Consider the following 25,724-nt stretch of genomic DNA (forward strand, 5'->3'; position numbering starts at 1 on the left):
TTTCCATTATAGTTGGTTGACAGTGTTCTGTCAGTTTTCTACTGTACAGCAAAGTGACCCAGTCACATTCTTTTTCTTTTCAAAATTGTTTGACCATTCAAGGTCACTTTCATTTCCATATGAACTTTGTAATCTTGTCAATTCATGCAGAAAAAGGAAGTTGCAATTTTGATAAGAATTATATTTAATCTGTAGAGAAATTTGGGGAGTATTGCCATCCTAAAAATATCTAGTCTTCTTATCAATGAATGTAGGATATCTTTCCATTTTTAGATCTTTTTACTTTCAGCAATGTTTTGTAGTTTTCATTGTATACGACTTGCGTTTCTTTTGTTAAATTTATTATTTTTTTGTTAAATTGTGTTCTTTTTGATGCTATTATAAAATTGTTAATTTCTTTTAGGATTGGTCATTGCTAATATATAGAAATGCAACAAACTATAGTATTTTGATCCTATGTCCTGCAACCTTACTGAATGTGTTAATTAGCTATAATAGTTTGTTGTTGGTGATTGTTTTTCTTTTTTTGGTGGATTTTTTAGGATTTTCTATGTTCAAGATCTTATCATCTGTTTTTACATCTTCCTTTCCAATCTGAATTCCTTTTATTTCTTTTGCTTTCCTAAATTGCTCAAGCTCAAATCTCTAGAACAATTTAAATAGAATTGTTAAGGGTAAATATCCTTGTTTTATTACTGATCATCAGGAGGAAACTTATAGCCTTTTACCATTAAGTGAGATATATTAGAATGGGGTTTTGATATATCCATTTTATCAGGTTGAGAAAATTCTCTTTTACTCCTAACTTGTTGAATATTTTTGTTTTGAAGTTGTGATGTATTTTGTTATTTTTTCTTTATCTGAGATTACCATAGTTATTTGTCATTGTTCTATTAATACTGTGTATTACATGAATTAATTTTTATATATGGAACTACTCTTGCATTTGTGGTATAAATTCTACTTGTTCATAGAGTATAATCCTTGATATATTTGCAGGATTTGGTTTGCTAGTATTTTGTAGAGGATTTTTGCATCCATATTCATAAGAGTTGCCGGTCTGTATTTTTCTGGTGATATCTTCATTTGGTTTTGGTATCAGGGTAATACTGACTTCAAAAATTAAGTTCAGAAATTTCCCCTTATTTTTTCCTTTTTTTTGAAGAGTTTGTGAAGGGTTGGTATTAATTCATTTTTAAATATTTGATAGAATTCACCAGTGAAGTCATTTGGTCTTTTGATTTTCTTTGTGGGAATTTTTTTTGGCTAGTAATCAATTTCTTTTCTTGCTTTAAGTATATTCAGATTTTTTTTCTTCTTAAGTAAGTTAAGCTGTTTTTTTGTCTTTCTAGGAATATATCCATTTACAATTGTTTATAGTATTCCCTGTGATTCCTTTTCTTTCTAAAAGGTAGGTAGTAACATTTCTCTTTCTTGGTTTCAGTAATTTGGTCTTTCTCCTGCTTCCCCTTGTTTTAGTTTGCTCTTTGTTTTCTTGTTTTTCAAAGTCAAAGTTTAGGTTATTGAATTTGTAAAAAAAAAAAAAAAAAAAAAAAGCTCATTCTGCCAAGCTCTGCCTTTTAATAGAGCTTAATTATTTTGTATCCATGTCTTTTATGTAGGTTTATATCTGCAATCTTGCTATCTGTATTCTATTTATCCTATGTCTTTTTATCCTCATTACTGACTTTTTTGTGTTATATAGATATATATTTTCTAGTGTTTTATTTTGATTTCCTTGATGGTTCTTTTACTATGTGTTTTAATTGACTCCTTTTGTGTTGGCCCTGGGGATTACAATTTACATCTTAACTTATTAGAATGCAATTTGTATTAATGCCAGCTTAATTATAGTAGTATAGAAAGACTACTTCTATATGGCTATGCCACGGCCTCCTCCTTTGTGCTTTTATTACTGTAGAAATTAGTTTTTTGTACAGAGTATACCCATCAACATAGATTTATAATTATGATTATACAGCTTTCTTTTAAATTAGATAGGATAAACAAAGAGTTATAATAAAAAATACATTTATATAGTGTTTTATATTTACCTATGTCATTACCTTTCCTGGGGCCTTGTTTTTTTTATGTGGATTTGAGTTGTTTTCTAATGTCCTTTCATTTCAGTCTGTAGGACATTTTACAGGGCAGGTCTAGTGAGAAATTCAGTTTTTTTCTGTCTGGGAGTATCCTAATTTATTCTTCATTTGTAAGGATACTTTTGCTGGATATAAAATTATTTGTCAACAGGCTTTTTTTGTTGTTCTTGTTGTTGTCAGCACTTTGAATATGTCTTCCAACATCTGGTCTCCATGGTTTCTGATGAGAAAACAGCTGATTGAGGATCCTTACACATGATAATTTTCTTCTCTCTGTGATTTCAATATCCTCTTTTGCCTGCGTCTTCCAACAGTTTGTATTATGATGTGTCTGGCTGTGTATCTGAGTTTATTTTTCCTACTTGGTCTTTGTTGAGCTTCCTGAATGGGTAGGTCAATGTTTTGCTTCAAATTTTGCAATTTTTAAGCCATATTTCTCTTCTTCTCTCTCTCTCTTTTGTTTTTTGGTTGCCTTTAGAGCAGCACCCACAGCAAATGGAAATTCCCAGATTAGGGGTCAAATCAGAACTATAGTGCTGGTCTACATCACAGCCTCAGCAACGCAAGATCTGAGCTGCATCTGTGACCTATACCACAGCTCACGGCAATGTTGGATCCTTAATCCGCTGAGCGAGGCCAGAGAATGAACCCTCATCCTCATTGATCCTAGTCAGGTTTGTTACTGGTGAGCCACTATGGCACCTCCTGAGCCATATTTCTTCAAGTATTCTTTCTGTTCCTTTTTCTTTCTCCCCTCCTGAGATGTGTTACATATGTTGGTTTGCTTGATGTTGTCACACAGGCTTTTAATGCTATGTTAATTTTTTAATTTTACTTTCTGTTCTTCAGACTAGGTGATATCAGTTGGTGCATCTTCAAATTTGCAATACTTTCTTCTGTTTGCTCAAATTTGATGCTATACTTCACAGTAAATTTTTCATTTCAGTTATTGTATTTTTCAGCCCCAGAATTTATGTTTTTAATATATAATTTTTATCCCTTTATGAATATTCTTTCATTTGGTGAGACATTGTTTTTACATTTTCCTTTAGTTCTTTAGACTTCATTTTCTTTGGAGTTTAGAATATGTTTTAAATGGCTGATTTAAAGAACTCTCTTTAAAATTGTCTCTGCTTCCTCAGGGAAAAATTTTTATTAATCACTTTATGTCCTTTTAAAAGGCCATATTTTTTACAGCTGTACACATTGTACATATGTACCACGTCTTCTTAATCTATTCATCTGTCAATGGACATTTAGGTTGTTTCCATTTCTTGATTATTGTCAATAGTTATGTGATGAACATAGAGGTACATGTATCTTTTTGAACAAAAGTTTTGTTTTGATATATGGCTAGGCGTGGGATTGCTAGATTATATGGTAGTTCCATATTTAGGTTTCTGAGGTACTTCCATACTGTTTTCCAAAGTGGTTATACCAATTTACTTGTTATAACCAGCAATAGTGAAGGAGGGTACCCTTTTCTCCACACCTTCTCCAGCATTTGTAATTTGTTGTCTTGTTAATGATGACCATTCTGACTGGTATGAGGTGGTACCTTGTTGTAGTTTTGATTTTCATTTCTCTAATGATTGGCAATGTTTAGCATTTTTTCATGTGCCTGTTGGCTATCTGTATGTCTTCTTTAGAGAAATGTCTATTTAGCTCTTCTGCCCATTTTTCAATTGGGCTATGTGTTTATTTTTGTTGTTGATTTGTATGAGTTGTTTGTATATTTTGGAGATTAGGCCCTTGTCTGTTGCATCATTTGCAAAGATTCTTCTCCCATTCAGTGGGTTGTCAGACAAACTAATGCAATTTGTAGCAACATGGATGTAACTATAGATTCTCATACTAAGTTCAGTAAGCCAGAAAGAAAAAGATAAATACCATATTATATCAGTTATTTGTGGAATCTTAAATATGGTACAGAGGATCCTATCTACAAAACAGAAATAGATCATGCCCAAGGAGAGCAGACTCGTGGTTCTCAGTGGGGAGAGGGGAGGGAATGGGATGAACAGGGAGTTTGGGGTTTTTGGATGCAAACTGTTACATTTGGAATGGATGGGCAGTGGGGCCCTACTGTATAATATAGGGAACTGTGTGTGATTGGGTCACTTTTCTGTACAACAGAAATTCAAGAAATGCTGTAAATCAACTATACTTTAATAAAAAATTAAATAAATAAAATTAGTCAATTAAAAAAAAAAGATACATGCACTCCTGTGTCATTGAAGTGCTATTCACAATAGCCAAGACATGGAAACAACCCAAGTGTCCGCTGATATTTGAATGGATTAAGAAGGTGTGGTACATATACACAATGGAATACTACTCAGCCATAAAACGAACAAAATAATGTCATTTTCAGCAACATGGATGGAACTAGAGATTCTCATACAAGTGAAGTAAGTCAGAAAAAGAAAGACAAGTACTACATAATATCACTTATATGTAGAATCTAAAATATGGCAGAAATGATCCTATCTATAAAACAGAAGCAGATCATAAACACAGAGAGCAGACTCGTGGTTGCCAGGGGTAAGGGGGTAGTGGGATGGACAGGGACTTGGGGGTTAGTAGATGCAAACCATTACATTTGGAATGGATAAGCAATGGGGTCCTACTGTACAGTACAAGGAATTATGTCCAGTCTCTTAAGTTATAACATAATAGAAAATAGTATAGGAAAAAAAAAAGAATGTACATATGTGTATTAGTGGGTCACTTTGCTGTACAACATAAATTGAAAGAACATTGTAAATCTACTATAATTTAAAAAATGATGAGTAGATTGAAGTTCAGCAAAAAGAGCAGAAAAAAAATCCATATTCTCTTAGTTCTTCAAATTCATTGAAATTTCACTTGAAAACTGGTCATTTAAAATAATATAATGTAGCACCTTCAGAAATAAAATTCTCTCCCCACACCAGAGTGTCTGTTGTTTATGCTTTATGTTATTTTTGTTTATTTAGAATCTTTTCTAAACTAGTTCTACAAAGTCTGTATTCTTCATCATTTATGGCCACTGAAATCTGGACTTGGTTTGCTTAGTGGTCAGTTAATAATGGACAGGGATTTCCTTAAACATCTGCAACCAGTAGATCTCTAAATCAGGTTAAATAGAGACAGCCTTGCAAGTGGAGTTTTCAAGGGAATCACTAAGGCAGGGCTGACTAGATAGATCAGATGATAATTATTTGGAAATGAAATTTTGAAAAGGCTCCAGGTCCATTTTGCTCCCTCTGGTGGCACCAAGGCAGCACTGGGGATTATTTTTCAAGGTTACAGCAGAGCTAGAGAGTGAGGGATGGAATTCAGTTGAATTAAAAACCACAAAGCTATTGTTCTCAGCAAGATTCAGCTGTTTTTTAAATAGATACTTTACCAACTGCTGCAAGCTTTTGGTTGATATTGGCAATTTTTGCCAACTTTCTCATTGTTTCTAGGAAGATAATTTTTAGTTTGAAAGTCTTTACTCCAACATGCATTCTGACTTCACTCACTGATTTTTTAAAAATTAATCATTAAAATAGTATTCACAATTATTTGTTGAAATAACATTGTGCTCTGGTGTTTAACTTTTTTGGGTTTATATCCTGACTTTGTCACTTATTAGCTTGTGGCCTTCAGCAAGCTACTTAACTTCTTTGGGTCTCAGCATTCTTTTATGAACTGGGCATATTAATAGTACATAATAGGTGACCCATGACATATAAAATGAGTTAATATGTGGAGAGCTCTCATAAAGGTGCTTAACACAGAATAAGGGCTTGGTAAATCTTGGTATTACTACTATTCCTTTGAATTCTCATAACATTACTACGCAGTTGATAGGCCAACTTCTAAACTGAGGTTGGTAGAATTACTTACTGATGCCATAGAGGCAACGAGTAATTTATTCAAGCAATCTTGCAGAGTTGTTACCAGGATTAGCGATAACGTGTAAAATTGTCAACTTTTACTGAATTGGGAACCGCTTCTACAAATGATGGATCTAGTACCTTCCCCAAAGATTTGGAGAAGTATATAGCTCCTTGAACATTTTATCTATTTTTTATATGAATATGCGTGCTGGTATTCAATCGTATTTTACAGCTGACATGAGTTTTTGGTGAAATTTTCTTCTGTCTGATACCTGGATTTTGGCAGAACGCCAAGACTCAGAAGCAAGAATCAGCCATGATGGGCCTCTAGCATAGTTATGGCTATGTGGACTAGCAACCTTGGCTTGATATGAGGCCTCAACACATTCTAGAAAGTATTTCACTTCAGAAGAACTTTGGGGGAGAAGGCAAGTGAAAGGGCTTTCAAAGCACAATGAATGGGGTAAAAGCAGTTGATCAGGAGTGGCTAAAAATGGAACAGGTGGCCCGCATAAATACCAGCTGTGCATTATGGCCAATTTTATTGCCAGTTTATAATGCTGTCCATGGTTATTTTACAACAGTTTTCTTTATTCTTGACATTGCTATAAATCTTGCCATAAAATGGCTCTCATGCAGCAAAAAGGCTATGAAATGAAAGGGGGAACTTCAAGGATCAGTTGATTGTAGTGGAATGGAAGGGAGACGGAAGATGCCCAGAGGGAAAATAATGGAAAGCCACAGGGAAAAGGGACCGAATGTCTCATTATGGACTAGAGTCTGTCCTCTTCTGTCAATTTAATTTCGAGAACAGACAGTACTTTTAGGATGAATCCACCAGATGGCACCATCGAAAACATAACATCTCATCTTTAAAGGCCCCTTTCTCCAATTACTTGGGACAATTTAGCAAACCTGCTGTTTTTAGAGGAAGAAACAATATTTGTTCATTTGGGGATGGAGAATAATTGCTTGCTTATTATTTTACCCTCTGTAGTGTGTGTGTGTGTGTGTGTTGTAGTTTTAAACAATGAAAGACCCTTTTCTCAAGAGACAACTTAGCTTTTCTAGAGTCTTCAGTGGCAAGTTGGAGCTAAAATCCCAGATTTAGGTATACATTTTTGTATCTTCTTATTAATAATATACTGTGTGATTTCGTCTCTTTTCTTAGCTTAAGACTATATAAGCCTATAATTCTATTTTTTTTTTAAGTCATTCCAACCAAGAGGTGAAGGAGACCACTAAATACCCCATTCCTGCTCCTCCCCATATCTGACCTCTGGCTCTTTCCCCCAGCTGTCCCTTCCAAGCCTTCCAAGACCTGTTTCCCAGGCCTGGAACCCTTGGGGAATTTGTGTGGGAGAGGTTCTTATGATTCTTAAACTTATACACAAAAACACAACGGAGAGCTGGAGTCTAAGAAAGCTGAGCTTCTGGTCCATCCTGCATCTTACTAGCTCAGTCGTTATTTTTATTTTTATTTTTGCTTTTTAGGGCTGTACTTGCGGCATATGGAGATTCCCAGGAGAGGTGTCCAATTGGAGCTACAGCTGCCGGCCACAGCCACAGTCACAGCCACAGCAACGCAGGACCCAAGCCGAGTCTGCTTCTTATACCACAGCTCACGGCAACACCGGGTCCTTAGCCCACTGAGCGAGGCCAGGGATTGAACCCGCAACCTTATGATTTCTAGTCTGATTCGTTTCCGCTGCGCCATGATGGGAACTCCCTCAGGTGTTATTTCAAAGGCTACTACAAGGATGGAAGAGGATACCATGTGCAAAGGGATTAGCACACAGCCTGGGGCATTCTAGGTGCTCAAAGTATGTGAGGAAAGAAACGATTTAAAAATTTTACATGTATTCAATTCATGAGTTTTCAGCAGAAGCTCCAAAGCAACTTCTTGTCTCTTTTTGGTTTAGTTTCCCTCACTAACTTTTCCAAGAATCAGGAAGGATGAGAGCAAGCAGGAACTGAAATCGAGTATTAATCTCTGTCCATGGGGCCCGAGGAGGGCCTTGCCTATCAGCTACGAGACAGGCTGGTGTTTTTGACACTGATTTTTTTTTTTTTTTTTTTTTTTTTTTTTTGTCTTTTTGTCTTTTTGCCTTTCCTAGGGCCGCTCCTGTGGCATATGGAGGTTCCCAGGCTAGGGGTCTAATCGGAGCTGTAGCCGCTGGCCTAGGCCACAGCCACACGGCCTAACAACAGCCACATCTGCAACTACACCACAGCTCACGGCAACACTGGATCCTTAACCCACTGAGTGAGGCCAGGGATCGAACCCACAACCTCATGTTTCCTAGTTGGATTCATTAACCACTGAGCCACGACGGGAACTCTGATTTTTTTTTTTTTTTAAGTGTTCTCCATTCTCTGTGGTGGGATTTAGGGAAAAATGGAGACAGAGCCAATGTCTGTTACTGCCTGGGAAGGATGGGAGCAGCCTGTAGACACAAGCCCTGCGAGGTTCAATTGAAAACAGCAGCAGTGAGATGCCTGGGGCACTTCTAATGTTCATTGTCCATTTCTCTGTAAGGATAATTGATGGATGAGGGTAGGGAGTGGGGAGATGTGGTAATGTTGAAAAGTCATGCACAGAAATGGATATTTTAGCACAAGTGAATCCTTGATGGTTGTTTTCTTGGAAAGATGAAGTGGAGAGGCAGAGTTTTCTAACCGAGTTGTTGATCCCTTCTGCCAAGCCTAGAAGTCCTACAGAGAGCTGTTTACTGAGCCAAAGCACCCTGCCAACCCCCGGCCCCTCCCCACACACCTCACCAGCTTCTGTGTGCTTTCACTGAGGCATGGACTAGAGCAGGACTGATGGATACTGTTTGGAGGCATACCAGCCACACGCTCCTTGCCTAGCTGGCTACTGGAGCCTCAAGTTTAACTTCCAGGGGAACCAGGACTTCTAGATGGTCCAGAAAACCAAAGCAATAGTCTGGGAGCCTGAGGGCAGGGCAAGGAAGGCTTGGTTCTAAGGACAGGGTTAAACTATGGCCTTGGCAACTCAAGTGGCCCATTTTCACTTTCAAATACTTGCAAAGCCTGGCTGGTCATGTAAATACTTGAGGTGGCCCAGGGTCAAGGGAGCAGAACTGGTTCTTGCTCAAACTGAAAGATAAAAACTCTACTCTTCAAACAAAATTTAGCTTCAGGGCCTAAACTTTGATTACATCTTTTGTTTGGACTCCACAATGGCTTCCTGACTGCATCGCAGATATAGTATTCTCATGTTTTCTATCCCATTTCCTCCTCTTACTTCCAAAGGGGAGATATTCTACCTTCTTCATTTGACTCCTTTCTTGCTGGAAGTAAGTGGGATATGAGACTCTCCATGGCTTATTTTATTTTATTATTTTTCCGGCTGCACCTTTTGCATATGGAATGGAATCCAAGCCACAGCTGTAACCTACCCCACAGCTGCAGCAAAGCCAGATCCTTAACCCAGTGCACCAGGCTGGGGATTGTACCTGCACTGCAACAGCAACCCAAGCTGCTGAAGAATCAATATCAGATCCTTAACCTACTGCTCCCTCCCACTAGTGATTCTTAAGGGGCATGACCAGAAACCTTTGGATCTGCAGGCTGCAAAGCCACAAAGGAAAAGAAGACTGTTGCCAGCTCAGGCTCACCCTACCACATGATGCTTTGCTTATGTCTCATGGCCTTGCTTGTTTGATGGCCCCACCTCTGCAGTCTCCACCACTGCTCTGTAATGTCCCCAAGGCCATTCAGAAAACCAAAAATTCTTACCTTTAGGTAAGGCAAGGGGTAGGTCACAGCTTTGTGTGGCCTAAATCTTATGCACTTGGGAGATCTTTTCTGAGTATAAGAACACATAATTATGAGTTAATAAAATTATATAAGAAACATAACATATAGAATAGAAAGTAAATTATAAGCTACAGAATTTTAAAACTGGCAAATTATGCAAATACCATAAAGATACGTAACTTTTTATTAATTATCTGCCTAGCTTACTCAATAATAATTTTTCCCTCGATCTTTTGGCTGTATCCTTTTGAATGGAAATTTTGCGATATATTTTATAGACAGGAGAACAAGATAATTTAGTCTTTACTCTGGCATGATTTGTTAAATTTTTTGGTATTATTGATAGATTGAGCAGTCTCTTTCAGCTTCCCAAACTGCTAGTCTTAAAAACACAAATACAAATCACTGATGAGGGAGTTCCTGTCGTGGCTCAGTGGTTAACAAATCCGACTAGGAACCATGAGGTTGCGGGTTCGATCCCTGTCCTTGCTCAGTGGGTTAAGGATCTGGCGTTGCCGTGAGCAGTGGTGTAGGTTGCAGACGTGGCTCAGATCCCGTGTTGCTGTGGCTCTGGTGTAGGCTGGTGGCTACAGCTCCGATTCGACCCCTAGCCTGGGAACCTCCATATGCAGCAGGAGCGGCCCTAGAAATGGTAAAAAAAAAAAAAGGACAAAAAACAAACAAAAAAAATGAATCACTGATGAGGTCATATAAATGTTCAAGATTGCTGTCAAATTTTAAAATTTCTTGTTTCTTTCTTACAAATATATGAGCTGTGAGATTTGGAAGTATATTATACAGAGTAGCTTTGTTAGGGAACCAGACTGACACCACTGTCCTTGGCAGGCAGGATGATAACCACTTGCATGAGTTATCTCACAACAGGAGGTCCTGATAAGTAACACAGTGCTGCTGCCAAAAACTAACCATTAAAATTTGGGAGGGATCAAAAGGGAGGAGGAGATGCCAGCCCATAACATGTCCTGTCAATATCCCAGAATCTTTCATGCTGGACTCCATCTTGGCTGAGAGATGCATGTGCCACTAGGAAGAACCCTGAGTCAAACCAGATATTGGCAGGAGCAAGGTGATTGGCCAGAGACAACCTGGAAAGCTATTCCTATTACCCTAAACCCTGAGACTGTGAGCTACATGGCAGGGCAGTTCTACTAGTTTCCTTTATCCTGCTGCTCTCTGCTGGAGTGCCAATTTACAATAAAGTCTTTTGCTTTATCATTCTTGATCGTTAGACAAGAGCCCACTCTTGGGCTGAGGAAGGCATCCCCTCTCCAGTGACAACTTCTTCTAGCTCTATATGTTTTTTTTTTTTTTTTCCTCCACTTATCTCATGTGTCTGGTGTTGGGCACAGTGGCAGAGCACCACATAAAGACCTCTGGCCCTGCATCTGGATGACACAACACTGGGTGAGTCCACACTGTGGATGGTAGATATCCCTGGAAGCCAGTGTTATATCAGGACAGTCCTCATTAACTCATCTCTATAAGGAATTGACTATAAATCACATGCACATATTCTACAAAAGCCAAATTTAATTTATCCCCAACTCAACTTCTCCTGAGTGGGACCCCAAAAGTACTCATGGCCACTCCATTGCCTCCTGATATGATGGGAACCATGATAAATGGAACATCAGTAGAAAGACTCAGCTTTAAGGGATTGCAGTGAAAATATATCACTTGAAAATCTGACAAAAATATATGACCATGTGCAACTCCTATCAGAACCTCTTCCAGAGCCTCAGAGGGATCTGTGCAAATAAGACACCCTGAAGCTTCAATTTCATGCCTTTCATTTGCTTTACCTCTAGGCTCAAGGAAGGGCAGGTATTACTTTTATCAAGTTCAAAGGGAATAAAGAGACAGTCAAGGCCTTGGGCTGCTCCCTGTGTCTTTGTAGCCTAAATTTTCCAGTTCTTGTGATAAAAAATAGATTTAAATTATGTTCTTGCACAAAGATGAAAAACATTCCTACTTTTGGTGGGCCCTGCAACATCATTTAATCATCTAGCCAAAGGAGGGTGGGGCCTCTATTTTGTAACAGGGGCTGGGCCATCTGGCTCAGGAAATCCCTCTACTCTGTGCTTCTAGGGTTGGCAGTGAGGGAGAAGAGAGGAAGGCAGGCTGCATTTACTGAGTGCTTGCTGAATGCTAGGTACTGCCTCTGTGAGGGCTTTATGTGTTATCTTGTTTAACAAAGCTACAATCAGGCATTCTTATCTCCAAATGAATACCAATTAGGTATTCAGTCTTCAGTACAAACATGAAAATGGACACTCAGAGAAGAAATGTTCTCAAGTGCAGAGTGGTGAGCACCGAACCAGAACATAAACCTGTGTCCCTATGATTCCTGCTTTCTGGATAATTGCAGGTATGGAAAAAGCTGCTGATTCCAACCTATGCTCATTTTTGCACAAAAAAATCATTTCTTCAAATAGGAAGTGAACTACAAGCAACCTACCTTGTCAAGTTGCTCAAAAAAAAAAAAAAAGTTGGGATTTTTGACTGGAAGTGAATTGAGCTATAGACTACTTTGGGTAGAACTGGCATTTTTTATGATATCAAGGCTTCACATCCTTGAATATAGACTATTTCTTTGATAATTTATATATTCTTAAGAAATCACTGTTAAAAAATGAATTCAAACTCACCAATATCATTGTAATACACATTCTCGATAAACAATCAGTATTCAGCATATATCAAGGACTACTATAATCCAAAAGAAAAATCAACTCAATAAAAATTAACAAAAAATATAAACAGGCATTTCATGGAGATGGAAATATAGTCAAGAAATCTATAAGGGTAATTTCAGTCTTCTGGATAATCAGGAAAACAAAAAGTGCCATGGAATACTTTTTTATGCCCATTGATTTATTAAAATTAAGACATTTTATTGATCAAGTATTTGAAATATAAAGAATGGGAAGACACACCCTATTGGTGTGAGAGTAAATTGATATAGATATTTTGAAAAACAATATCTTATAAATTTGTATGTAAATTAATACTATGACTCATTAGTTGACTATATACCTTGGAGAAACGCATATTTTTGGGTACTAGAAAAGCATATACCAGAACATTTTGTAGTCTTGTAGTAGCCAAAATGAGAACACACTAAAAGTCCCTCCATAGTAAGATGTATAAATAAAGATAGAGTATATTCACCCAGTGGAATATTTCACACTTAAGAAAATGAACTAGTTAATGCTGCCCATCAACACATAATGAGTGCAAATGAGTTTCTCAGAATTTTAGAAAAAGTAGTATAAGATAATATCACTATTATTTAGCTAAAAACCAAGCGAAGCAAAACTACATTGTTTAGGAATATATGCATAATTGGTAAAATTATTTTTTAAAAAAAGCAAGCGAAGGATAAGCACAGCCTTCGGAATGGTGGCTCCTTTTGAGACAGAGACATGGGTTAGGGGAACACATGAGGGTTCTATGTAGATCCGTCAGGGCATTTTCTGAAGTTGGGTAGTAGAATCAGGGGTACCCATGTCACAATTACTGTCCTATCTGTACTGCATACTCTGAACATCTACATCCTCAATGCATCCTAACCTTCACACATAATGACAGTTTTCATAAATATTAATGAAATAAGGGGAAAAATTAAAATACTGAGAAAAGCTTTTGGAAGAGGGCATTCTGTCAGTCTTTTCCCTCCCTGGCTGTGCATGCGTGATGATATAGGTAGGCACCAAAATGAGCAGAGGTGAGAAGGCGGTCTCCCCACCCTTCAGATATAGAATTTCTCCTGATCCATATTTCCATTCCTCTGCCTCACATTGCTGTGACCATTTCCCTGAGCCTGGGTTTCTTTGTTTCCATTTTTCCGGAATGATCATTCAGATCTTGCAGGAGTCAGAGGGTAGGCATTCCTGGATGGGGTTGGACTGGGGACGAGGGTCCACACTTTCTGCATTTTAGGCTCAGAGAGAACTCTTTCTACCTCTCCCCTCTCCAAAATGGGTGCCTGAACTTGTCTCCAAAGTCCCAAGGCTCTGCCCTGCCAGTTCACCCACTTCCAACTAACCTTCAGCTTCCAAGAGAGAGTGATAGCCCTCTCTTCTCCACTGTTGCCACCTTTCCTCTGAGCACTTGACCTCCTTAAAAATTCCACTTTTGTCATTTCAATGATGTTTTGGGAAGTCAGTCTTCCAAGTTCAATCCAGCAATCCCACTAGCTCAGAGTAAATCAAGTTATTAGAATTTGTCTTTTCTAAGTGGAATAGAGAAGTTCCTATCACCTGGATCATCTGGCAGGCTAAATTCTTTATGCAGAGGTTTAGGAGGGAATAAACCATTAAGTCCCTTGTCAGTGCTGTTTCTGTCTGGGCAGATCCAGCCCCTCCCAAGCAGTTCCCAGGAAGACTCTGAGGAAGTATTTTTGAAGTAGCTGTGTTGCTGCTAGCTGTCCTGGCTGCTGCTTCTCTTCCTCCTCCTTCCTCTTCTGCTTTCTTTTCTTTTTCTTTTCCTTTTTTTTTTTTTTTAAATAGCTTTAAACGTAAACTTGTTAATAATCAGTGTTAAATTTAATCTTTGATTTAACAGCCATGAGGTAGATACAAAGGGATTACTTTTTGTACTTTATGTTCTAATTTATCTCTTTCAAGGTAGAATGGACTCATTGAATCAGTCTTAAAAGATTAAATTATTTGATTCTTTTACATTACAAGAGGTGACACCTGGTTTCTCATGACAATGGCACCTACTCAAGTGGAAACCACGGCTTGTGCCTGCTCTCTCCTTGGGTATGATGTGTGTGGCTGAACCTTGGAGGACTGTAGACAGACAGAGCTCAAGTTAATTTAGAAAATATAATGCATAACCTGCCCATTCTTCTCCTAACCGCAAACATCTAAGAGTCACACAAGCCATGAACATGTTATTTCAGCTGTCAAAGTAATGAAACCAATAGCCAGGAAGTGCAAGTAATTCAGAATTATTGAAGACAAAGCAACTTTGTGGGGTGTCTGAATAGGTTTGTGTGTTTTTTCAAATTTTTTTTTTTTGTCTTTTTGTCTTTTTGCCATTTCTAGGGCTGCTTCCACGGCATATGGAGGTTCCTAGGCTAGGGGTCTATTCGGAGCTGTAGCTGCCAGCCTACCCCAGAGCCACAGCAACGTGGGATCCAAGCCGCATCTGCAACCTAAACCACAGCTCACAGCAACGCCGGATCCTTAACCCACTGAGCAACGCCAGGTATCAGACCCGCAACCTCATGGTTCCTAGTTGGATTCATTAACCACTGAGCTACGATGGGAACTCCCTCAAGTCCTTTTTTAAAAAAACTGAACGTCATTCAAGTAAATTGTTTAAAATGATTGCTTTTGTAATATAAATGTACTGGAGAGTCAAAATAGAAATGCCCAGTAAGATCATAATTATCAATATGGTGGACAAGGTTATAGAAAGTGTACCTGTCATATCCTTTTTAGGCTCTACGTCTATGCTCATGTTATTTTCCCAGTGACTGGCTTTAATCAAATCCTTCCATCTCCTTTTGACCTCAGTGCAACTGTCTTCATAACTGACTTACAAAGAGGAGCATCTAATTAAGATCATATTCAAACTTGAAATCTCTCTGCCAAGTGGGGAAAGATAATATTGTCACTCAGTATTTGGGGTGGATTATGACGTTAAATGCTTTTCCCCATGGGAAACATGGTTGAACCAGGGCCCCATCTGAATTTGTAGAGACTTGAGCATCTCAGAAGGGAGATGGCTGGGCACGTTCCCAGGGAGTCAGGCAGAGTTGCCTGATTTTTTTTTCATGACCCTTTCCACTCTCTTCAGAAAACAGTTTAGATAACCAGCTATGCTGCCCACAGCAAGCCGAGATATCATGTTTATTGAGTAGTAATTCATATACAATAAAATTCACTCTTTTTTGTGTTCCTTTTTTTGATGCATTCTGACACATGTACACAGTTGTGTAGCAATCGCATTACCCCCAAAAGAGCCCCTTTTAGTCAATCCCTTTCCTCTTTCCCCAGCCCCTGGTAACCACTGACCTTTTTTGCGTTTTCCAGAATGCTGTTTAAATGGCATCATAACAGAATGCAGCCTTTTGTAAATGGCTGCTTTTCCTCAGCATGATGCTCTTGAAATTTGTTCAGGTTGTTTCAGTACTGTGAGTTTTTTTTCTTCCTGTTTTTTTGGGGGGGTTTTTTGGTGGTTTTTTTGTAGGGATACACCACAGTTTGTTAATCTGTCACCATTTGAAGAATATTTGAGTTATTTCTGATTTTGGCAATTCCCAACCAAGTTTCTAAGAACAAGAGCATATGGGTCTTTGTGTGCGTATGTTGTCATTTCCCTAGAGTAAATCCCTAAAAGTGGCATTGCTAGGTCATGTGGTAGGTATAGGTTTGCTTTTATAGGAAATCATGTTGAACAGAGCAGGTGTGCCAATTTGTATCCCCATCAGCGTCAGGTGCTGTCCAAGAATTTGAGTTGCTTTCTATACTCACCAGCTCTAGAGGTTATTAAAAAATATCCCCCAAAATCTATTCTACTAAGTGTGTAAATGAATCTCATTGTGGTTTTCATTTGTATTTCCCTTCCCTTATGATGTTGAGGATCTTTTTATATTATTTTTTGCCATGTATCTCTTCTTTGGCGTTTCTATTTTCATAAAAAGTATTTTTTTTCATCACTTAAAATTTGTTTTTGTTTTATTTTCCTATTATTGAGTTTTGAGAGGTCTTTACATATTTGGGATGTGGATCCTTTATCAGATATGTATTTTATAAATATTTTCCCAAGTCTATGCCTTATTGGATATATTTTTAAAGATTATTTTAATTTCATTGTTTATAATCAGTGCTGAATGTCCATAGTTCAAAAAGTTTGAGAAAATGCACAATGAAAAGTAAGTCTTCTTCCCATGAATCCTAGCAATCCCATTCATCTTCCCAGAAACAATCACTCTTCCTAGTTTTGTTTTGTTTTTTGTCTTTTTAGGGCCTCTCCCACGGCATATGGAGGTTTCCAGGCTAGGGTTCCGACTGGAGCTGTAGTCGCTGGTCTGTGCCACAGCTACAGCAACACAGGATCCGAGCTGTGTCTGCGACCTACACCACAGCTCATGGCAACAACAGATCCTTGAGCCACTGAACAAGGCCAGGGATTGAACATTTCCCTAGAGTAAATGTTTTTTTTTTTTTTTTTTAAGGGAAAGGAAAAAGCTATTCACGAGACAGTTAACACAATTACAAAAAGTACATGTATAGGTTTTTTTTTTCATAAATATGTGTTATTCACACTGTTTTCTCTTGTTCTTTTTTATGTTATAGTTCAGTTCAACATGTAACAGTTTAACATTAAAAAGTTCATCTTAGAAGTCTTGCCCTATCACTGTGTGCAGAATGTATCTCATTCATTTTAATAGCTGGTTAGTTTTCCAGTGTGAGTATATACCATAACTTGTGTAATTTGCTCCCTATTGGTTTCTAATCTTTTGTTATTACACAGTGGTAATGAATATTTTGTAGAGTACTGTACTATGTACTGTACTTTGTACTGTTACTGGAACTACTAAATTACAGGGTATATGCATTTTTAATGTAGGAAGCCATTTCATTTCCATCATAGGAATTGAACCAGTGTAAACCCCTAGAAGTGGTACATGAGAATACCAATTTCTCCACATCCTTTCCAGTGTATGTCTTAAATATTTTAATTTTTGACAAACTTATAGTGAAAGCAGATGTTTTTAGTTTTAATTACATTTGTCTTATTATTAATGAGACATCAATATGTATTGTTCCTTGCTTGTGAGCTGTTTGCACATCCACATATTAGAGTGTTTGGTACAGTGGCATCATCTATTGTGTGGGCTTTTACTGCAAAAGCTTGAGAACTCTTGGCTTGGCCTCAGGGAAGCCACCAGTACTGAGCAGTCACTGTAAAGAGGCACAAGCAAGCATGGCCTGCCTTCCACAAGCAATTGGAAGTGGTGAGAGAGAGCTTCAGGTAGAGACAGGGCCATTGTTTTTGGGAACTGCCTTCAGAGCCAGTTTCTGGAAAATCAACCTTGCTTCCTTAAATCCATTACAAGTTGTTTTTCATCACATCCTGTCACCCAAATTGTTTACTTCCCCTGGTGTACCAGATTTTGTTCTAAAGAGGCCTCAGATTCTGCAGGTTACCAAACGCTTTGGGCACTGTCAGCATGTGACTCACCAGCTGACAAGGTGGTCACATGTCCCTCCTGTGTACCAAGTAGCCAGTCACATAGTCCTGGTGACTAAGTCCCTGCTAGATTTTTCTTAGCACTAAATACAGGTAAAGGCATGGCTCATCATGCTTTAGGGAATAGAAGGTTAGATTTTCTAGAATGGGACTATGGCCCATAAAGAGGCTTTGCCAAATTTTCTTGGAATTAAATTACAGTGTATGCCCAAATGTAAAGAGAAAGTCCTTCCTTCCCCCAAATCATCTTTCAGAAAGGAGGGAATTGCCCTATAATCAAATCCTTCCAAATTCTCTTCTATTACAGACAGCCTCTTAATTACTGAATTATGATGTATTTTGTAGAGAACCCAGAGTAGCTTTAATTGATTTCAATAGATTCTAGTTTGTGATGCCTGTAGAGGTCGCTAGAAAGAATTAGTGAGAGAGAGGGAGAGGGAAAGACTATTAGTACAAGAGTAGTGATTATCCTTAGGGAAAAGACCTCACTTTCCCAAGTTTTGTTAATTGTAGATTAGCCTTTGAAAGATCCTTCAAAAGGATATTTTTTTGTCAGATCACTGCAGGAGAACTGGGGGAAAATGATTCCTGATATTGTGTCACTGGATCCTTATAGCTTGGAATAAAATTTAGAATGATCACATCATTTGCAGATTTAGAAAATTCATTATCTTAACCCGGATAGAAGGGAAGTTGACATCTCTGGAAAATGGTATGTGATCACTGAAAAACAGGTTCCAGAGATGCTGGAGAAATGGTTGTTGAAACATGTGAACATTTTGAATAAAATTATGTTATGAAACATTTAGAGAGGAAAAAAAAAGGCAATCTTAAAAATAATACCTTATTCTATGAAATGTGAGATTTAAATTATCTATGTCTAAGTTATTTGACTATGTAATCTGAAATAGTACAAGTTGATTTGAATTAGTTTAGAGTGTTAAATTACAATCACATTGAGATAATGGAGTTTCCCTTATACTCAGAAGATGGAGCACTTTTTTTCCCCCTGGTAATATTTACAGGCTCCATAGAGAGGAGAGGAATCAGAAGGGAGAATCCAATTATGTTCACAATCTACAATAAGGAATATGGAGAAATACTGCCTAATTTACAGTGTGGTGCCAATTTCTGCTGTACAGCAAAGTGACTCAGTCATACACACACACACACACACACACACACACACACACACACACACACACTTATATACGCATTCCTTTTTAAATACTATTTTCCACCAAGATCTATCCCAGGAGATTGGATTGATAGTATTTTTAATTATTACAAAAATAATACTATTGATTCCCATTATTTGTGGACTCCATATTTGCAAATTCACCTATTCACTAAAACTGATTTGTCACCCAAATCAATACTTGGTAAATTGCCAAGGTCACTCATGGACATGCACAGTGTGGTGAAAAAAAATTGAAATGCACATGTTCTGGGCTAAGGTCAAACAAAGTGATGCTCTGCCTTCCTGTTTCAGTCCTCACACTCGAGTTACAGTTTTATGGTTTTTATACAACAGTCAAGTACAGTGCTAAAGCGCTGGTTAGTGTTCCTAAAGGCAAGAAAGCTGTGAAGTTCCTTATGAAGAGAATATGTGTTTTGGGATGAGCTTTGTTCAGGCAATGATAGAGCCACTGGTCAGGAGTTTAGTGTTAATAAGTCAACTACTTATATTACACAGTGTCTTTAAACAGAAGTACACATAAAACAAAGTTATATATTGAGTGGTTGATAAAAATGTGACTAAAGGCTCACAGGAATCTACTCTTTTATTTCTCCTTGAGTAATGGTTGAAGATTTGCTAATTCAGTGTTCACAGACCCAGTGAAGAACGTGACTACCAGAGATAAGGACACCTGACTGGGTACATGTAACGTTCCATTGGTGGCATACATTTCATTTGTATACATACATTTCTATATGTTGCCAATATTTTTTCAGGACATTTAACAACCTTAAGATTATTTTCTAAAACTCAGTGTACAGGGATTAATTCACCATAATAGAACTGGGTCGAAAAGATTTAAAAATTTTACTTTGGGTCCAAGAAGTGAGGAAGTTAATGAGAGAATGTTTCAGCTATGTGAATGGAAAAGGAGAAAGCCAAGTGAAGTTTTCACTTTTCTTCCAGATGTTTGACAGGATGCTGACAGTCATATCTATCTGAGGTCATATTTATTTGGTTCCTAAAACAATACTTTTCACCATCCTGTTTATAATGTGAAGGAAAAGAAGTACAGAACTTAGAACAGGTACAAAGTCTACCCACATGGGCATTTCCTAATGAGTGTTCTGTATAAAACGAGTTCCAGAAAGTGATGGTAGGTGTTACTCGTGGGGTGCAGTTCAAATTTGCCGTCACTGTGAGACTCAAGTGTAAGGAAGTCCTTATTAACTCTCATGGCCCATATCTAATTAAATGTGACCCTGAAATCCCATGTACCTGTGAGGTAAGAAATTTAGGCATGTTTATTTCCAAGGCATCCGCCTCCTTCCTTTGCTCCAGGCAAGTTTTCAGGGCACTCACACATATAGGAATACTTGGGGAAGTCTCTCCGAGGTTAGTACACACTGAATCCCACTGTTCTGCTCAGGTTCTAAGCCAGTGTGCCCCCAGTGGTGGGGGCTGGGGCAGACCAGTGCAGCTTCCTGCTTCCAGCCAGATCAGGCCATTTGACACCTGCTTAGGTTAAGCTGCAGAAGAACAGGGCCCATCCCTGTATGTCCACTGTCCCCTCACTGGTATCCTGCACCCACCCCACCCCTCAGGACAGAAACTCCAAATACTGACCTGTTTCTGTTTGGAAAATCTCTTTTCCCCAAGGCTAGTTCCTCCAAACCTCAGGACACTTTCAGTTCTTCCATTGATTTGTTTTTCAAGTGTTTATCGTAGAATCATTTTTGAAAATGTTATTAGAATATAGTTGGCTTACAAAGTTGTATTAATTTCAGGCATATAGCAAAATAAATCAATCATACAGATATATATATCCATCCCTTTTCAGATTCTTTTCCCATATAGGTTACTAACAGTACTGAGTAAATTTCCCTGTGCTATATAGTAGGTTTCCCTTATCTGTCTATTCTACATAAAGTATATATATCATCTCCCAAACACCCTAATTTAGCCCCCCCAACCATGTTTCCTTTGGTAAACATAAGATTGGATTGAAATCTTTTAAACTTGACCTTAGGCATAAGGAAAATCCCAAGCCTCCAATACAAAGGCCTAGGATAGGGACCATAACCCTCTTTTATTTGACCCTATTATGGGCATAAAAATGTTTCTCACTCTCAATAAATTTTGTCTCCATCCTCTGTAAAATAGGTGAGAGGATGCTCAAGTCAAAAGAAATTTGTCAAAGCAGTGGATTTACTTATTTCGTAACTTCTCGCAGCCTTTACTATGCACTGTGAATCTCCCAGAGGAGGTTGGAGAGGGGAGTGCATCTCAAATGTATTGAACTCTGGAGCTTCTTGCATGTGCAGCACCTCTTGGGGTTGGGCTGGTAATTGGCTGAATGTACCTGGGTATTCAAGGAGGTAAATGACTTCTGAAGGCCATGAAGTTGCCTGGTGATGGGTTTCCTCTTCTTGAGAATATTTCTCCAGCAAAAGATAAAGTCATTTATCCCAGGTCTTTCTTCATGTGTTTGGTTTATATGGTGTCTAGGGTATGCTCTGTTGGTCTTCATCTGGGAAGCCTGATACATTCATGGTTTTAGGCTCCAAGTAAAGGAGTGGGACCTCTGGGGACAGGCCTAGAGCTTGGACCTGTGGGGTGAGGAAGATTTGCCACCTGCATGATGTTGGTCTTGAGCCACCAGGACCTTTGGGGCATTATGGCCTGCTTTTTGAGACTGCAGGGAATTTACAGACCCCTTGTGAGATGGGAGATGCTATATAGTGTTTGTCTCTAGGCTGAGACCTTTCTTGGCCAGAGGGCAGTGGTGTTGCCCTTTGGGGTGAATGCAAGAGGACAGAGCTCGCAGTCAGTTTTAGGCAGGCTGTGACTTCTGTATGAGAAATGGGGGGCGTTGTGTGGGTTGGAGAAATGTACAACTTTATACCTGCCTCCCCCAAAGCAGATGGCGCATCTTCCAAGATGGGGTCTCGTTGATGTTACCCAGGGGTCCTTCATCTAGGACCAAGGAGCAAAGATGTCTAATGCCCCACGGACACTCCCACCGGTCTCTACAGGATGGGCTGCCTTCCACCCTGGATGTAAACAGAGATCTAAACCAGCCTCTCATTTCACTGGCTGAGTTGAGAGTGTGCTTGCTGTGGGATTCTGGAAGGATCCCAAGGGCCCTGTCTTTCAGGTGCCTTGGAGCTAAGGCATAGTCTCTTGGTCAAGTGGATATGTGTCTCTAAGATATAGATTGTGGGACTTCCTGTTGTGGCTCAGTGGGTTAAGGATCAAAGTTGTCTCTGTAAAGATGCAGATTCAATCACTGACCTCACTCAGTAGGTTAAGGATCCAGCACTGCCACGAGCCATGGTATAGAAGAGTATGTCAAAGATGCAGCTTGGATCTGGTATTGCAATGGCTGTGGCATAGGCTCTGATTTGACCCCAGCCTGGGAACTTCCATATGCTGTAAGTGTGGTTATAAAAAGAAAAAAAAAGAGAGATATAGTTTCTGTCTTTAAGCTGTTGGGAGTAGGAAAATACAGGGTTGGGCGAGTGGGAGTTACAAATTATTAGGTGTAAGAAAGGCCCAAGGATGTATTGTCCACCACAGAGAATAGGGACAATATTCTGTAATAGTTATACACGGAAAGTAACCTTTAAAACTGTATAAAGATGAAAAAAAAAATAAAAACAAAAGAAAGACTAAAATAAAGGTGAAAAAAAGAAAATATGTACAGTGCAGCAAGTTTCCACTTTCTTCCTGGGAGCACCACCCCCTCCCTGACTTCACATTCAGCTTCTCTTTCCTGAATTATTTTGCCCTAGACAGGGGGAGACCATGTAATTTGAATCATTTGAAGACTGTGAGTCATGCTCAGTGCTTGCTCTGTGCTCTATCTGCCCCATCACCCATTTCACTGAATTTCCTATTATGCTGAATGAAACGGTTGTGTTACAGTCATCATCTTTCACTTGTGCAGTGCAGTGAATAAGATGGTTGCTGCCGTATGCTCTACCTACATATTATTTTGAGAGGTTAAAATAAACATTAGGAGCTCAACATAGATTGAACAGAAAAATGTAAAACATTCAGCCTGGTGAGACGTCTGACACGTCATCTCTGTGGATTTACTCATATCTGCATGTTTCCATGTACAGTCCAATCTTGAACTTCTTGCTGTTATCTCCTGGGAATAACACCCAGATTTCTATTTTCCTTCTTCCAGCTGTCCCTCTTTATATTGTGTCACCTTGTCTACTTTGGAGTCTGACAAGCCTATACCAGCCATGCCCGAGTCATTGACTATTAGGGGTTCTCCTGGAGGCTTGGGGGAGATGTTCTGGCCTTTGGTGAGTTGTACACACAGCTTTGAACTTGATGCCAGAAGTTCTGAATGTGGGACCCAGGCTTAAGCCACCACCTGGCTTAATGACCTTGGGCACATAACTTCTCCAGAACTTCATGTTTTTGTGAGGATGTTTTTTGTGAAGGATTATCCTTGAAAATGCATAATGCCTGTTTCCAAATCAATTATAGCTGCCTTATATAGACTCTCTGAGGCTCAGTCTTCTCATGCATTCACTGGGGATAATCACTTTTGTTCAACAAACCTCTTAGACGTGTTATTAGACTCAAAGGAGTGCTTTTAGGGGAGCCCACAGCATCATTCACATTCTGTGTGGTTTGGAATTTCCTGAATCCCTTGCAACTCATGGGGCTTCCATCTGACAGGTGTGCAGTTGGTGCTGTTTTGCCTCAAAAGGAGTCTGCTACCCTGTGGAGCCTGATTCTTTCCAAATTCTTCTTGCTGCTTGAAGGGCTATTGGATGCATTGTCTGGACATCAAGACCCTGGTCTGAGATGAGGGCATTTTAGGCTGTAGCTGCCAGCTTTCCCTTTGGGAGTGAAAAAAGTATTAAAGATAAATGGTGAATCCACGTGTGAGGTGATATACAGACTCCCCTTTGTTTAGCCTTGGTGCTGCCTGTATGTCTAGGGCCTCATTCTCTTTTCTTTCTTAACTTGTGACTTTTGGACACTTGGCCAGAAAGGGAGATGAAGCGGGGCCTCTGGTGCCTTGGGAAGCAGTGGTGAGTGGTGTGAATTCATGTACACACCTTGCTCCCAGAATCACATCTTCCTGGTGGCATTGGCCAAGGTTGTGTCTTCACACCTTATTGGCTATGAAACTTGAGAAAATTACTATTTGATCCCTGGTGTCCCACATTTCAAATCTGAGTAGCTAGATCTACCCACTGTGCTTGTTAGAATCAGATCTGAGGACACATGTGGATGGAGTTAGGCATTGTTGTAAATGCTGAAGTAAGGGCCTGGTAAACATCTTTCATCATCATCCTCTTCATGGTCATGGGCAGGTGCTGCAAAGAAATGAGCCCCACCTTTCTGAGAGACCAGTGGGTCGGAGAGCTAGTGTCTGAGAAGATGTCCTTGGAAATGAAGATGCTAGGAACTGACTAATCACCCAGGAGACAAACAAAGCTTTGCAATGTTGTTCGGGCAAAAGATGGGCCCAGGGTTCTGCTGTGGGGAAGCCAGAGATGTGAGACCTCAGAGGAGCCTTTGGGATCCAGAGGGCTTCTCCTGAAAGAATGTTCTGAGTCTCAAGGAAGGGACCTCTTGCACCTGCATAAATCAACAGACCCCTCGTGTCTTTAACTTTGGCAAAATTATTCCTGAGCCCTGTGCCTGTATTTTTATTTCCATCTACAAAGAAAGGGAGGGATCCCAGTACCTGAAAAGTGGTTCTATAAACTATAAAATCAAATTATAGCTGACATCAGAAAGTGACACAGAACAGGAAAACATGAGAAATTAAGTTGTAGGGTACAGGCTTTGTCTGACTACATCAGAATTAAGCAATACCCGCTTCTCGCTCTGGCTCAGGCTCAAAATAAGATGCATGTGTAGTTTCTTATTGGCACACTCTGATGGGTAAGGTACCTCAGGCCACGGGGTGAGCATCAGAATGGAAGTAATAATTATTTTTTTTCTTGCAATGTCTTCTGGAGCTTCAAAGAGAGGGGCCTCTCTCCTTGCACATAGGAGCTTCAATTTGGGAGCTGAGGAAGGTAATTTTCACATGCAAATGCATCTGAGCTGAAATGAGCAGAAGTGATGAGCAGACTGTTAAACAGACACTGGCCGCCTTTTCTTCCATGACAACAAGCCAGGGTCTTGAGAGAAGCAGTGGTTTCTGGAAGGAAGAAAAGTAGAAACCTAAGAGTTCCTTTGCTCACTGCTCCCATAGACCTCTTCAAGAAGTCTTTTATTAAAGATTCACCCTGCAGAAAATAAGAGCCATTTGTTCTGGTGAAGTAAAAATTGTGTGTTTGGAGTACTACTTGATGACTTCAGAGCCTACTCTTCTGCCTCCTGCCTGTGTGACAGGATGATCAGGATCAACAGGGGTCACTGTGAGGTCCCCAGTGAACCACAGGCCCCGTATGCAGGGAAGAAGCAACAAGTAAAACTGCATTTTCTCCAATAGCAGTTTCTATGGCAATTCCTCATGCAAGCATCCCTTTCAGGGATCTCCTTTCCCAAGTCACACCAAGACTGTGAAATCCA

The 25,724-nt window shown here is 39.2% G+C and overlaps 1 long non-coding RNA gene across 4 annotated transcripts in view; it reads left to right on the top strand.

Annotated features, from left to right (window-relative positions):
- Positions 1–25,724, top strand: part of LOC106504490 (uncharacterized) — a 754,869-nt gene that overhangs the window by 266,384 nt on the left and 462,761 nt on the right. Inside the window, exon 3 of one of the 4 annotated variants that reach the window (XR_014810930.1) lies at positions 1,353–1,411. The exons of the other annotated variants lie outside the window; for them this stretch is intronic. This is a non-coding gene — a long non-coding RNA (uncharacterized LOC106504490). The remainder of the gene's footprint in view (positions 1–1,352; positions 1,412–25,724) is intronic. 4 annotated transcript variants of the gene reach the window in all.

The sequence above is a fragment of the Sus scrofa genome, chromosome 7 (genome assembly GCF_054392235.1).
Source record: "Sus scrofa isolate SSC_HxYL_T2T_F1_AM1 chromosome 7, Sscrofa_HxYL_maternal_Yorkshire_Landrace_v2.0, whole genome shotgun sequence".
In the NCBI taxonomy this organism is placed as follows: domain Eukaryota; kingdom Metazoa; phylum Chordata; class Mammalia; order Artiodactyla; family Suidae; genus Sus; species Sus scrofa.